This window comes from Pteronotus mesoamericanus, unplaced genomic scaffold, assembly GCF_021234165.1.
Source record: "Pteronotus mesoamericanus isolate MK-2021 breed Mesoamerican mustached bat unplaced genomic scaffold, CSHL_Meso_final contig_130, whole genome shotgun sequence".
In the NCBI taxonomy this organism is placed as follows: domain Eukaryota; kingdom Metazoa; phylum Chordata; class Mammalia; order Chiroptera; family Mormoopidae; genus Pteronotus; species Pteronotus mesoamericanus.
Window position 1 is genome coordinate 11,363,503 of NW_026555060.1, and position 12,350 is coordinate 11,375,852.

Sequence of the window (12,350 nt, forward strand, 5' to 3'; positions counted from 1 at the left end):
GTGACTTAGCCAATCATGGCCATGTGATGAACCTCCTTAAAAACCAGGAGAATGGCTCATTGGCCTTTTCTTTTGGAGACCTTCCATGTGGGGGGGGGGGCGGCGAGAAACATGTCCACGTGCACCGTGCCAGCGCTCAAGCTCCTCGAGGACAGAAGCTCCTTCTTTCGGGACCTGGCGCTATATATATCTGGCTATTAAGCCATATTCTTTAATATCCTTTGTAATAAATCTGTAATCTAGTAAGCAATATGTTTCTCTGAGTTGTGTGAGCCATTCTGGCAATTTAATCCAACCCAAGGAAGGGGTAGGGGAACCTCTGATTTATAGCCACTTGGTCAGAAGTACAGATGACAACCTGGACTTGTGACTGGTGTTCTGAGTTGGGCGTCATTGGAACCTCCCTTCTATAGCCAGTAGGTCAGAAGCAGAGGTAAGAGTCTGGGCTTGCATCTGGCTTCTGAAGTGTGTGTGGTGGGGGTTGGGGGCGGGGAAGAGGGGACAGTCTTACGGACTGAGCCCTTTCCTTGTGGGATCTGGTGTTGTCTTCATGTAGATAATGTCAACATTGACCTGAATCGTAGGACACCGAGCTGATGTTCTGGAACTGTTTGTTGGGGGAGAGGCACCCAATTTGGGATTGGGTCTGGAAAGCCCCATTCAAAGCCCCTAACAGGAACCCTTCTGCATGCAAGTGGGCAGACGGATGACTACCTGCAACAGAGGTGACGGCCACTCTAACGCAGCACGTGGGTGATGCTGGGGTACCTCAGGTCTGATAACAGCGGGTGAAAGCGTGGCGTGAGAGCCTCAAGGGGAAAGAGAAGAGCAACAGAAGGCCCTATGGTGCGCTCAGACTGTTCAGGCCCTGGACCCCCTCTTGAGGCCCCTGCTGGCCCAGAGACCAAAACTCAAGAGAGGCCTGCAGGCCAGCAAGTATGAGGCATCAGGAGAAACGCTGTTCTTGCTGAGGAGACTTCATATAACAGGCACGTGTGCACCATGATGGGCAGACGATGCAGAGTAACGGCCAGCTTCTCATAGGAAGGGAACAAGGCAACCATCCCTTAGGAGCAAGAGTGACCTCGTGCCTGGTGGTGATGGCCACTCTGGACATTGCCCACGTGAGTGATTCCCTCCGTGTTTATGAAAAAGCACTCGAACACCAGTACCGAACAGCTAAACAAACCCAGATTGCTGTTGGGGATTTTGATGGGGAAAGGATTAACTCACTTCCAAGAGCCTTGGCTTCCTCCCAGCGCTATTTACTTAGCTGAGAACTGCCTTTCAACACCAGCCGGGTGAGAAAGACCAGGAGGTCTGAGCCTGGGAGAGGTGGGATTGGAGGAGAGGGGACGAAGAGGGCACATCGCAGAGACATTGGCGCCCGCTTCCCACTGGCCTTCTCACTCGGTCAGGCCTCTACCTGAAACCCAGAGACACCAAGGAGTCTTTTGTTTTTAAAAAAGAACTGCATAAATGCACTTATCAGCAACTCAGATCTCCATTAGGCAGTGGTAGCTTTCACCTGCGTACTTTTGCCAACTAGTTAATAATGATTATTATGATTTAAATATTTCTCCCCTAGCATCCACAAGGACTTCAGTGAAAATGTGTTAAGAGATGTTCCAATCCAGGCCCCTGAGTCTCTGCTTAACGTTTTTCTTTTCATACAGAACTGGATGGTTCTAACGGCAAACGTTTGATGATCTGCCTGTTCTGGCTGGATTTGCTTATGGTATGTGTCCTCTGTGAGCCTGGATCAGGGGAGGATGTCACAGGACCTGCTTGAACCCTGGGTGTCAGTAACCCCAGCCTATGTCACCTGCCCACAGACAGCATCGCTGGTACGCCTCCACTGGTCCTCCAGTGAGCGGGCATGACGTCGTCATGCATTCTGTTCAGCAAACCTATAGGTATAGGAGTTCGTAATAGGCATGTACACTCAAATTTTAAAATGAGATGGTAAAATGTGAAGTTCTGACTTAGAAAAGCAATAGAAGCCACCATAAAAAGCTAAAAAGCTGAGAATTATTACTAGTATTCACTAAGTACTTACTGTGGCTTGAATGGCGGTAAGAGCTGGAAGCCCCTGGTCAGCAGCAGCAGCAGCAGCGATCGCTAACGCACGCCAGAATGAGGCGGAGAGAACCAGCATCTCCAGAGGCCGGCCACGGGGCCAGGTTTCTCTCCCCTCCCCACACCGTTCTGATGCTGCAGGGTGACCCCATCCTACAGCTGAGGGAGTAGAGGCGTAGGAAGGGGACTCACTCCCTGCTTCGTGCTGAGAGTAAGTGGCAGAGCCAGAATCCAAACCCAGATCTATCTGGCGCCTGAGCCATTCATCCCACCTCATGGAGGCACTGGGGTCCCAGCGCACAGGGAGATGGTCTCTCTCTAGAGAGACTGGGGGAGTCACCCTCAGAGAGAGGGTGACCACTGAATGGCAAAATGAGCCGAGACTTCCTGTCTCTGGACTCCTTTCCTTTCGTGGTCCGTGCAGAGCTGTGGCACTCGCCCTCGGAACCTCGGAACCTTGGGCATGGTGGGGGCCCTGCTTCCTGCCAGCACCAGGGCACATGCCAACAGGCTGGACTTGGATATTGAGGGATGTTGCTAGACCGATGAGGGATAATAGAGGTTTCTTAAAAATGGTTCTTCAGCCCAGAAAGAAAAGAAGGCTGTGAAACCTTGGGGAGACCTGACTGGGGAGGCGGAGATGGGTATTCCTAGCTGCTAACAATACATCCCTGGGCACAGGTGAATTCAGTGACTCTCAGAATGGTCACCAAATGGAGCAGAGGGAGAATGGCATCTTGCAGCTTTGACAAATGACCCTGGAGCAATGTGGGGCTGCCCATAATACCTTCCACATGTTTCACTCAGGTTCCTGCCACAGAGCTGCCGTCATCCTGGTTGGTAACAGCGTGGGTTTGGGTGTTGAACTGTGCCAGATGCTTTTAATGAGTTCTTGACTGTGTTTTCCAGGCGTTGGCCATGGATGAACACTCAGATAGCTGGCTTCCCGGGACCCTCACCAGAAAACGGCATTTTCTGCTGAGAAGCTATGAGCAACTGAGAGGAACTAGGATGTCTGGTTGGACCACACAGTGACTGCCAATAACACCTTCTAGCAGAGACAGCTCGGGCGGCTCCCCTGTTAGGGGCCACCCAGCGCGGGGATCGGAGGCATAGACTAGGGGGGTGGGTCATGTAGAAACGACCCAGAGGAGGAGGCATTGGTGGTCACTGTCCTGGGTTTTGGCTTAGTGTCAGATGTCAATAAAACATTAAAAAAAAAAAAAAAATCAAACAAGCAAAACCCACCAGCACACAGAGCCACTAAACATGACTCACCTTTAGAATGCGATGAAGAATATTCTGGAGCTTGACTCTTGGGGCCCATTTAAATACTCCAGTGATCGTACCTGTGATGTCAATAAAACGTCTGGCCCAATGTTCACTACTGAAAGCCCCCGAGGAGGAAAGTCCATATTGAAAAAGAATTTAAGATCTGTACTTATAATTTCATAAGAGAGACCCTCCTCGAAGAGTCTTCTTTGCTAATACTTCTGAAATGACCTGGTGGTGTATTTCTACCAGGTTTCACCTTCAGTATCAATACTAGTACCATTCCTATCTGAAATGTCTGTTATAATTGTGTAATTACACACCTCATTTATCCAATTGTTAAGCCAGGAGACTGATTAAATATTAACAACTGCTTGGTTCTCCTGGTGTCATTAGTCGGAACACAACCCTGTAATCTCAGGTAACACACGATAGTAATTATCCTTCACATTCACACTTAGCTGAAAACCCAGAGCAGTCAATCCAGATAAGGTTGCGTGGTAGAAAATGCATTGCCTTTAAATCCTGTTTTATCTCCGCAGTCGCCAGCAAGAACGTTTCAGCCCAGGCCAGGGCTTTAAGCGTATGCCAGCCCAGGCTGGGGGATGGCTGGGCGAGGGAGGCGGGCAGGCTCAAACAGCTCAATTGCCACGTATCCGGGTATCCAGCCCTCTCCAGTCATCAATCCGATGGACGTCGAAGTTGTAATGGGATTTTTAACCGAGGCACCAAGATAGAGAATCGGGTTTAGTGCCAGTGTCCCTCAATTCAGAAAACACGGCCAAGCCCTGCAGTGTGCCGTGGCTACGCCCCGCGGGCCACAGAGCAGCAGGAGGGACAGCCCAGGCCCAGAAGACTCTGGCTTGGCCCTGGGGCCCTGCCTTACGAGCTCCTCAGGGTCTTTCCATGCTGGCTTCCTTTTAAACTGGCCTTTTTCTCCTGGGCATCCAACGCTTTCCCATTCCAGAGACCCTGAGCTGTGCCCAGTGGTGCCTGTCGGGGACAGGTGCGGGGCTGACTGGGGCTGACTCAGCAGGAGCTCTGGTCCTGGGGTGGGCCTCTCTCTCCAGGCTCGCTCTTCAGGGAGACCTGAGTTACTTCTCTGGAGATGCCGTCTGGGAACACAAAATCGGCAAGACCAAGCCCTTCCCATGCGCCCCGGGGAGCCCTGCCAGCACCCGGGGGCCTCCCCTGACTTCCTTTCCTGGATCCCCAAACACACCCTCCTCGTTGGCTAATGGTTGTCTTCCTCCTGCCCTGGCCATCGACGGGTTTTTGCAGTCTCTGTTTAGACAAGGGACGACCGGGCAACCACATGACTGGGTCGGGGTCTCTCTGGAACCCTCCAGCACCACAGCTCAGACAGGTGGGGTGGGGGAGGTGAATAGCACGGCCAGCCCGGACCCCGGGTGCTCAGGACAGGCTGTTTCCGGTCGGCACAGGGCGCCTGCGGTGGCCCCGCCACCCCTGGAGTGGTGCTGGTGCACAGCCCGACGGCCGCCTGGGGAAGGGTCAGGACATCACACGGGACACCCTCCTGTACGTACAAAGGGTGCGCTGCGTGCCCAGTTCGGCAGATAAGGAGACAGCATTAATGAGAAAGAATTAGCCAATTATTGCTCCAACCACATTTTAAAAACACCAGTCTTTGCAGAACTTTGGAGAAATGTCCAGAAGGATTTGGGCTCATCTTGATTTATTAATACATGGTCATATGCTGGTGTGAGGAGCAGGAGAGAAGAGAAGGTGCCGGTGATGCGGAGAGGGTACCGCTGCACCTGGGAGCAGGGTGGGGCCTGGCGGTCAGGGAACCGGCCGGGGCTGCCAGCCTCCTTCAGGCTGATGACCGTGGCCTTGCCCACACATCTCATCTCTGAAGCTGTAAACCCCAGCCCAGTTGCTTTATAAATTAGGGGTGATTAAAGAGGGTGGCCTCTATATTGCATGTCAAAGACTTCCTACTTTTCAGGGAGGAAAATGAAAAAAATAAACAATCTCCTTTGTAACGAAACAAAACAAAATCAAACAAACCCACACATTCGGGACAGCCAATTTGGGGTTTGCATTTATTGCTGGGCGAGGTAGAGCGCCTTGGATCCTCTAAAGCAAACAGCCTGCCGGCAGCCCTGGGAAGAGGACACGCTTTTCTTTGACAACTCATTTGCTGGATCTTAATTATCCTGGAGATTTGGGTCGTTGTTGTTGTTTGTTTATTTAATACCGAAGTCAAGGAAAAAGTCAGACAGAGCGAAATTACACAACTTTCCACTCTCTAGAGGAGAAAGTCAGCACATTAAAGTTGTCTCCATAAATTGCCTGGGGACCCATTAAAACTCACTTTAAAAATCAGGAGGCTTGATCATTGGCCTCTGCTTGCTAATTTCTTGACGGCTGATCTACAGATTTGCTCTTGCATTCAATCGGGCCCAAGGCAAATTAGGTTGGTTGGAGGCCTTTCTCCCCTTCTGCCATTTAATACGGAGGTTTCGTGTTCTGCTCCACAACTGCTTGGCTCTCCACGTCTCTGTGACCATCCAACTATCCAACTCCTGGGCTCCTGGGCAGGGCCACCCGACATTGTGCACTGCAGCCACGGCCTTTGTGGGTTTATAATTTTTCTTCCCTATTTTGCCCTGCTCCTTGGGAATGCTTTGCATAGCTGGCAGTAGGCATGCAACACCCAGAGGCCCCGAGCCCTCCAAGACCTGCCAAGCCTGCTTGAGCCAGGCCTGAAAAATGCGGCTCATCTCAGGGCTGCAGTGGGGAGAATGCAAGAGTTTAATTGGTTCTGACTTCAGGGTTCAGATCATCGTTTTCCCTGGAGGTGTGCGTTGCAGGCACCGATATTACCAAAGCAGGTCCTTTGTAAACAGGCTGCAATTAATCAAGTTCCATGATCATTTGTAATGGGAAAACGTAAGCGAGCATTCGAACATTTAATTACAGTATTTTGTGATTGTTAAATCACCAGTGACATTACAAAATGCTCTTGGTGACCAGATACACCATGTATTTCTGTGTGGGAAGGCAGAAACACTCAGCAAAAATGATGTAATTGTAGGCACCTTTTCTCCTCCTTAATCTTCTGCAAAAGGAACCAATTCAAATAAATTATTTAACTTGATTGTTTTTAATTACATTGTAAACACATGCAAAGAAAATCTAGTATAAAGGTAAACACAAGCCAGTTGGTAATAAAAATGCAGGCTCCAATTCTTCTTGGATGACAGATGAAATGAGTTTTAATATATTCTTGCTCTGTGGAAAACATGGAACATTTAAAACTGCAAACAACTGAATTCAATTAGCAGACCTGGTTCAAAATGGCTTGGCCAACTGGAGGGCAAGGACTTCCTATCAGCCACCCACTGCAGAACCAGGTAAGCATCCGAGTTCACAGCTGATAGGAATTGGTAGAGAAACCATTTAAAATCGGTGTCTGTGTTTTTCCATCCAGCCATGTCTGGCAAGCAGATCCACAAAGAGAGTCAGCTGCTAATGTTTTCAATCCCTCACCTTACATAAGCCCTTAATTCATCAGAAAGATATAAAAGTGGAGAAAATACATTCAGTGTTGAAAGATGGACTACTAACTGCACTACTTTCAAATGCAGGTGAGTCCCAACAGTAAAGTTCAATTCCAAATTTCTCTGCACTAATCAATCACAGTCAGCCATTGTCCGGGGGCCTGTGCCACCTCACAGGAGGTTGTCCCTGCCAGAGCCCGTCCTGGGCTCACTTTTTGAGCTGGTGACGTTTTCTACTTAGGAGGAGAGAACGCCCATTTATTTTAGAGAAGAATGGGCCTTTGCCTTGGTGTTCAAGGCATGTTATTTTCAGTTGCTTAGCAAGGCCATTACTTTTACATCCGAAACGCATAAATAGCTTGGTTCACACATTTAATTGCTTCGGCTGGTCTGGAGCGGGAACCCTGTCGGTCACCTGTGCTGCACATAGGGCCTTCCTTTGTTTAACTATTTGGTAACCCAGGTCCCTGAAAGAAGCAGCTCAAGGCCCTGGAGACTGAGATGCACAACTTAGGAAACGATAAACATCAGTGGGGTTCCTCGCCCTCCAGAGCAGACGATTCCAGCACACACATTCAGGGGACTTCCATCTGGCCTGCATTTCACTTAGGAGAACTGAACTACCGGTGCTCCAGGGCAAGCCAGGGGGAGGGGGCACAGTTTCAAGCGTGGCCGTGCCAGATGGGAGGGATGGCTCTGCAGTTCCCCACCTGTGGGAGCGAGCCCCCCCACTTCCGTCCTGGCATTGTGTGGGTTGAGTGGATTCTTTTATAAATGTCATTCTCCACCCCACCCTCCCTTAATTGCAAGTACTATAAACTTGGATTTTGCATCTGTCCTGTGAGTGAGACTCCAATGACATCACTGTACTTTGTCACCATCCCTCCACAGCACTGTATTCACAAACCCCAGAGCCTGGGGCTGCGTGGGCTACGGGTCAGTTTGACAACTTACGGTTTTTGCCTTCCTCATGGAGGGCAGAACTCAACTGCTTAGAAGATGGGACTCCACTCTGTGCTTATTTGTGTGACTCATGACAAGAAAGAGAATCTCACTTCCGCAGTGAGGGGAGCAGTTCCTGTTTGGCATCTCAGGGTGTCCAGGCTGCATCTGGGGGTGGGGGGCGGGGGTGTGGTTGGAGGAGGTGGGAGGGAAACCCTGCGTGGAGGCAAAAGTGACTCCTCTGGTGGCGACAGCCCAGGAAGGAGCTCCAGGTGTGGAAAGCTCGCCCAGGTGGGCAAGGACAGGCCCGCGGCAGGCGTGCAGGCTGCGGGGAGGCCGAGTCCTGCATGGCCTCCCACTGAGTGGGACTCGTGCTTGTGCGGGAGGGTAAACAAGGAATAAAAGATCATTGTAAAAAATGGAGGGCTACCTCAGTTTGGAGCGCAATAAAAAACCGCGTCACTGTTTGAGGAAGCGGGCTTAGACTGGTGTGGTTCAAGTGGAAGAGCAGCTGAGGCCTCTCAGGGAATGGCTTCATCCTTAGGACCCAGTGAGCGTTGTCAAAGGAACTACCGTGCAAACAGGGAGGTGAGGCAAGCAGAGCTGAGCCTGAGCCGGGCGCAGCCGCTGTCTCGCCAGGGAAAGCAGCGGGGGCTGGGCCGGGTGTGTGAGAGAAGGGCCGCCCTAAGGTGGGACCGCAGGGCCAGAGATAAGTGATTTTCATCCATGTTCTCTGGATGGTACATGTTTAGGATGGCTTGTCTGTAAATCCATAGTTACCCAATAAGCGGGGGTGGGGGACAGTAAGATAGCCCATGGAGTTTGAGGCGGGATTTTCGGCATGCTTCAGATTCAAGGCTTTTCAGTGGTAGTTAATCTTTTCTGAGTCCTATTTTAATGGTCTTGTAGAGGAATTGTCCATTTAAGACATTTTCTCAAAGAAATATTGTGATGACTTAAAGGCTTGCTGTGGTCTGTACTGGCACCGATGCCAGGAGGCACTTAGCAGGAAATCAGCAGGTACTGGCTGAGGATTGGATGCAACTGACTGCAGTGCTGCCGAGTGTGAAAGGCTTAATTCAAACCTCACAGCATGGCACAGCCTACTCACTTTACCTAAGGCTGATGCAGCCTGTGCAAATGACACCTCCGAGCCGCAACGCAGACAAGGAGAGCAGGCAGCCTGCTTTCCTGCAACATGGCCAAATGCTCTGACTTTAGGAGAGCTAGTGCTTCCTACCCCTTCTATCTGCTTTGCCACCAGCTGGAATTCAGTGGTTTCTTCTCTAAGTTAAAAGATGTTAATGCTGGACTATGCATGAGGTCTTTTTGATCTTGCCATAATTTACTTGTTACCCAAGGCAGCCTTTTGGTATTTCTGTAGAGATTGCTGGTGGTGATCCTGCAGCTCCAGACACTCTCTCATCCCAGGAGAGAGCACAGTTTGGGTCTCAGCCACATGGTTTTCTACCTACGATCTCAGTCCTTTAGCAAATTGCTCAGTTTTGGAACTCAGAGCCTTCTTTCCAGGGCTGATAAACAAGAAGTCCAGTCACTACCCATTACGGCCATGGGTTTGGAAATGTGAAAGCTTCCCAGTTGCCTCTGGACTAAGCTCCCCAGTGAATCCCACAGGACCCAGAAACGTGCGAGTCCCTTGTGAAATCGGCATGAGCTTGCCCCCTTCAAAAACAAAGACCCTCAGCATTTTAACAGTTATTACTGCAATTCTTATTTCCCATATGAGATGATAAGCATGCTGGAAGTAGTATTTCAGTGCGCTGATGATAATCAAAGCAAAATGAAAACATTCAATGCTTGCCTTTTCTCTTGGTGCCCTTTGTTATCAGTGAGAGAGGCAACTGCTACTCTGCCATTCACGTGCACGTGGAGACATTCGGCTGGGGCTGGGCGGCCTATCTGACTGGCAGTCGGGAGGTCTCCCCGAGCCAGGGCTGCGCGGGGCCAGATTGGCCCTTCAGGCCGGGACCCCACAGGGGGCATGCTGGCTGTGTGGTTCTCGGCCGAGTGTGAGCACTCAGGAACTGTGTGTTGATTTGGGAATCTTCTTGGAGGACCCCTGAATAGTTCCATAAACACTTTTTTTTATTTTTGGCAACTTGGGACAGGCTTAAGCTCCCATAAAAAGGGAACCAGACCTATTTTTTTCAAGCCAGCACACTAAAATTGAAAAAGAGGGAGCTCTGAGGAATACACACAGGAGAATGAGAATTAACTAGGTGTTACCTGTGAGTGGTTTAGGCCAAGTGACAGCTGAGTGAAAAGCAGACTTTCCTCCTCCCAGGGGCCTGGGAGCCTGACATGGGAGGGGCAGCTGGCATTTGTTTGCGTCAATTAGAGACTTGGTCTAGCTGTAGAATCACTCCCTCGAGAGGTGATGGGAGGACAAAGATCACTTTGAAGTCCAAGAGGTCGTTCTTTGACCATGTCCTATCATTGCGACCCAGATACACTGAAGGCCTGGCGAATGGCAGAGGATTCAACAGGAAAGGGAGGCTTCAAGGAGAAGGGCAGGCGGGCTCCTACCCACCTACTCAGAAAACTGGCCAGATGGGGGCTCGTAGCCAGGAGAGAAGGGGCTGAAGGAAGCTAGAGGAAGACTGTTAGTTCCAGTATGGCTAGAATTTGCTGCTTCTGCAGGGGCCTCCATTTTTTGCTGCACCATTTTATTTGAATGAGGATGAGAAATGAGAGACAAGTCAAATCCAACCCAAACCCAAAGAATGAGCAATTCTAGTCAAATGAAACTTTGAAAAGGGGTTTTAAAACCCAGTGGCTTACTGGGGTGAGCCTTGAGCTGTGCAGCGCTGTCTCTCGGTTCCTAAGCAATGGCTTTGCCTTTTTCCACAAGAGCACTCAAAAGCCACGCAGGGCCAGGGCATTGCTGGAGAGGCACCAAAAGGCCTTCCCAGGGCCACAGGGTGTCTGAAATTCCCACCATTAGTCCTCCCTTTGGCTTCAGGCCAGCCTTCAAAAGGTCCATAAAATGCAAATGTGTTGTGGGGAGAGGAGAGTCCCTATCAAACCCCAGGACAGCAGGGACCTGAGAGGCTGGGGGAAAGCCCAGGAAAGACATGCTGGGCTAGGGGAAGAATCAGAAAGCCTAAGGTCTGTAGCAGTACCCTTCAGATTGTATTTGCCCATTAGTGGGTCATGAAGTCAATTTGGTGTGAGGCAGCCAGAATTAAAACAAGGGAATTAGAATGGAACATATCACAATGCATGTGAGTTATTATGGACAGTGTATTATCCTTTTTATGAACTCAGACTTCTGTCCCGATGGCAGGTGTCCGTGTCTTTTATGTGTACATGTGTCCTGTGTTGCAAAGATGTCTCTCTCACCATGGGCATTGTCTGTGTGGGATGGTCAGGCACAGGGGCTCAGGTGAGGAAGTGCGTGGGCACCGAAGCTGAGGGGGTAACACCAATTTTGCCTTCTTCACAGTTTTGCTGAGGGCTTCTTGAACAATAACAGCACAGGTACAGCTTAATCCAGAGAAGCCATTTTTTTTTAATTGGAAAAAAAAAGGCAGCAAAACGTTGCAAGAATGGAAAAGTAGGTGTTGTTCCTTCCCATCTCCCAGTCCCCCATTCCTGAAGTGACCTTTCATAAATTGTCAATGGATATACAGGCACACGCCTGTCCCTCTTGCCTTCCTTTTCTTCCTCCTTTCTAAAAAGCAAATGAGAGCACACTGTACGTTAGTCTGCATCTTGCTTCCTTCACAATACAATTTCAGCACATCAGGTGCTACTTCAAGCTTTTATACTGTAACATGGTATTCCAGCCTATGTTTTTTTTTTTTTTATACTGCTCTGATGGACATTCAAGTTCACTTGGTCTTTTGCTTCTGTAAACAATGTTTCAGTGAACATCCTCACATATACGCCTGTGCACTGGTGCAGTCATATCTATGAACACATTCCTAGAAGTGCAGTTCTATTTGTTCCATTGAGGCTGTACCAAAACACTAATGACATTTTGCTGCCTGAACACCAGTGCAGTATCCCTCCTTGTGGAGTGCAGGACTGAACTCAGATGGCATCAGTCCTGTTAACTAAGAAGCCATGTTTAGATCATGTGCAGTAGAGCAATAACTCAGAGGGATGATGGAATCCCTGGAGTATGTGCAAAACAATGAGGTAGACAACACGTGCTTATCTGAAGGGTAACATCACCCTCTCAGAGCATGCGCAGTAGAGTGACACAATCAACATGTGCTTATCAAGGTGGCGCAAAACGTGTGAAAGGTTGATGCAACATCGCATCATACGGGAATATGAAAGCAAAGGCCTTTGAACAGACAGCTGAGATAGCTGAGAGGAGCTGAGAGGGCCAAGAGATGCTCCGCTGCTCCGATCAACCCTGCACTAGCTGTCTGTGAACCTGTTGTAGACTCTGCCTTGCAAGACACTGACCAGCTGCCTCCTGGTTCCGGACCTGATCTGGACTCCTGGGACTCAGGCGCGTTATCCCGCAATTCTCTTGTGCAATGTCATTGCTGATTG

At 49.8% G+C, this 12,350-nt stretch overlaps 1 long non-coding RNA gene across 1 annotated transcript; it reads left to right on the plus strand.

Moving 5' to 3' along the window:
* Positions 1 to 571: 571 nt before the first annotated feature.
* Positions 572 to 3,877, plus strand: LOC129084163 (uncharacterized). The gene is made up of 3 exons (XR_008530566.1): positions 572 to 1,124; positions 1,677 to 1,738; positions 2,989 to 3,877. It is a non-coding gene; the product is annotated as an uncharacterized LOC129084163 (long non-coding RNA).
* The last annotated feature ends 8,473 nt before the right edge of the window (positions 3,878 to 12,350 follow it).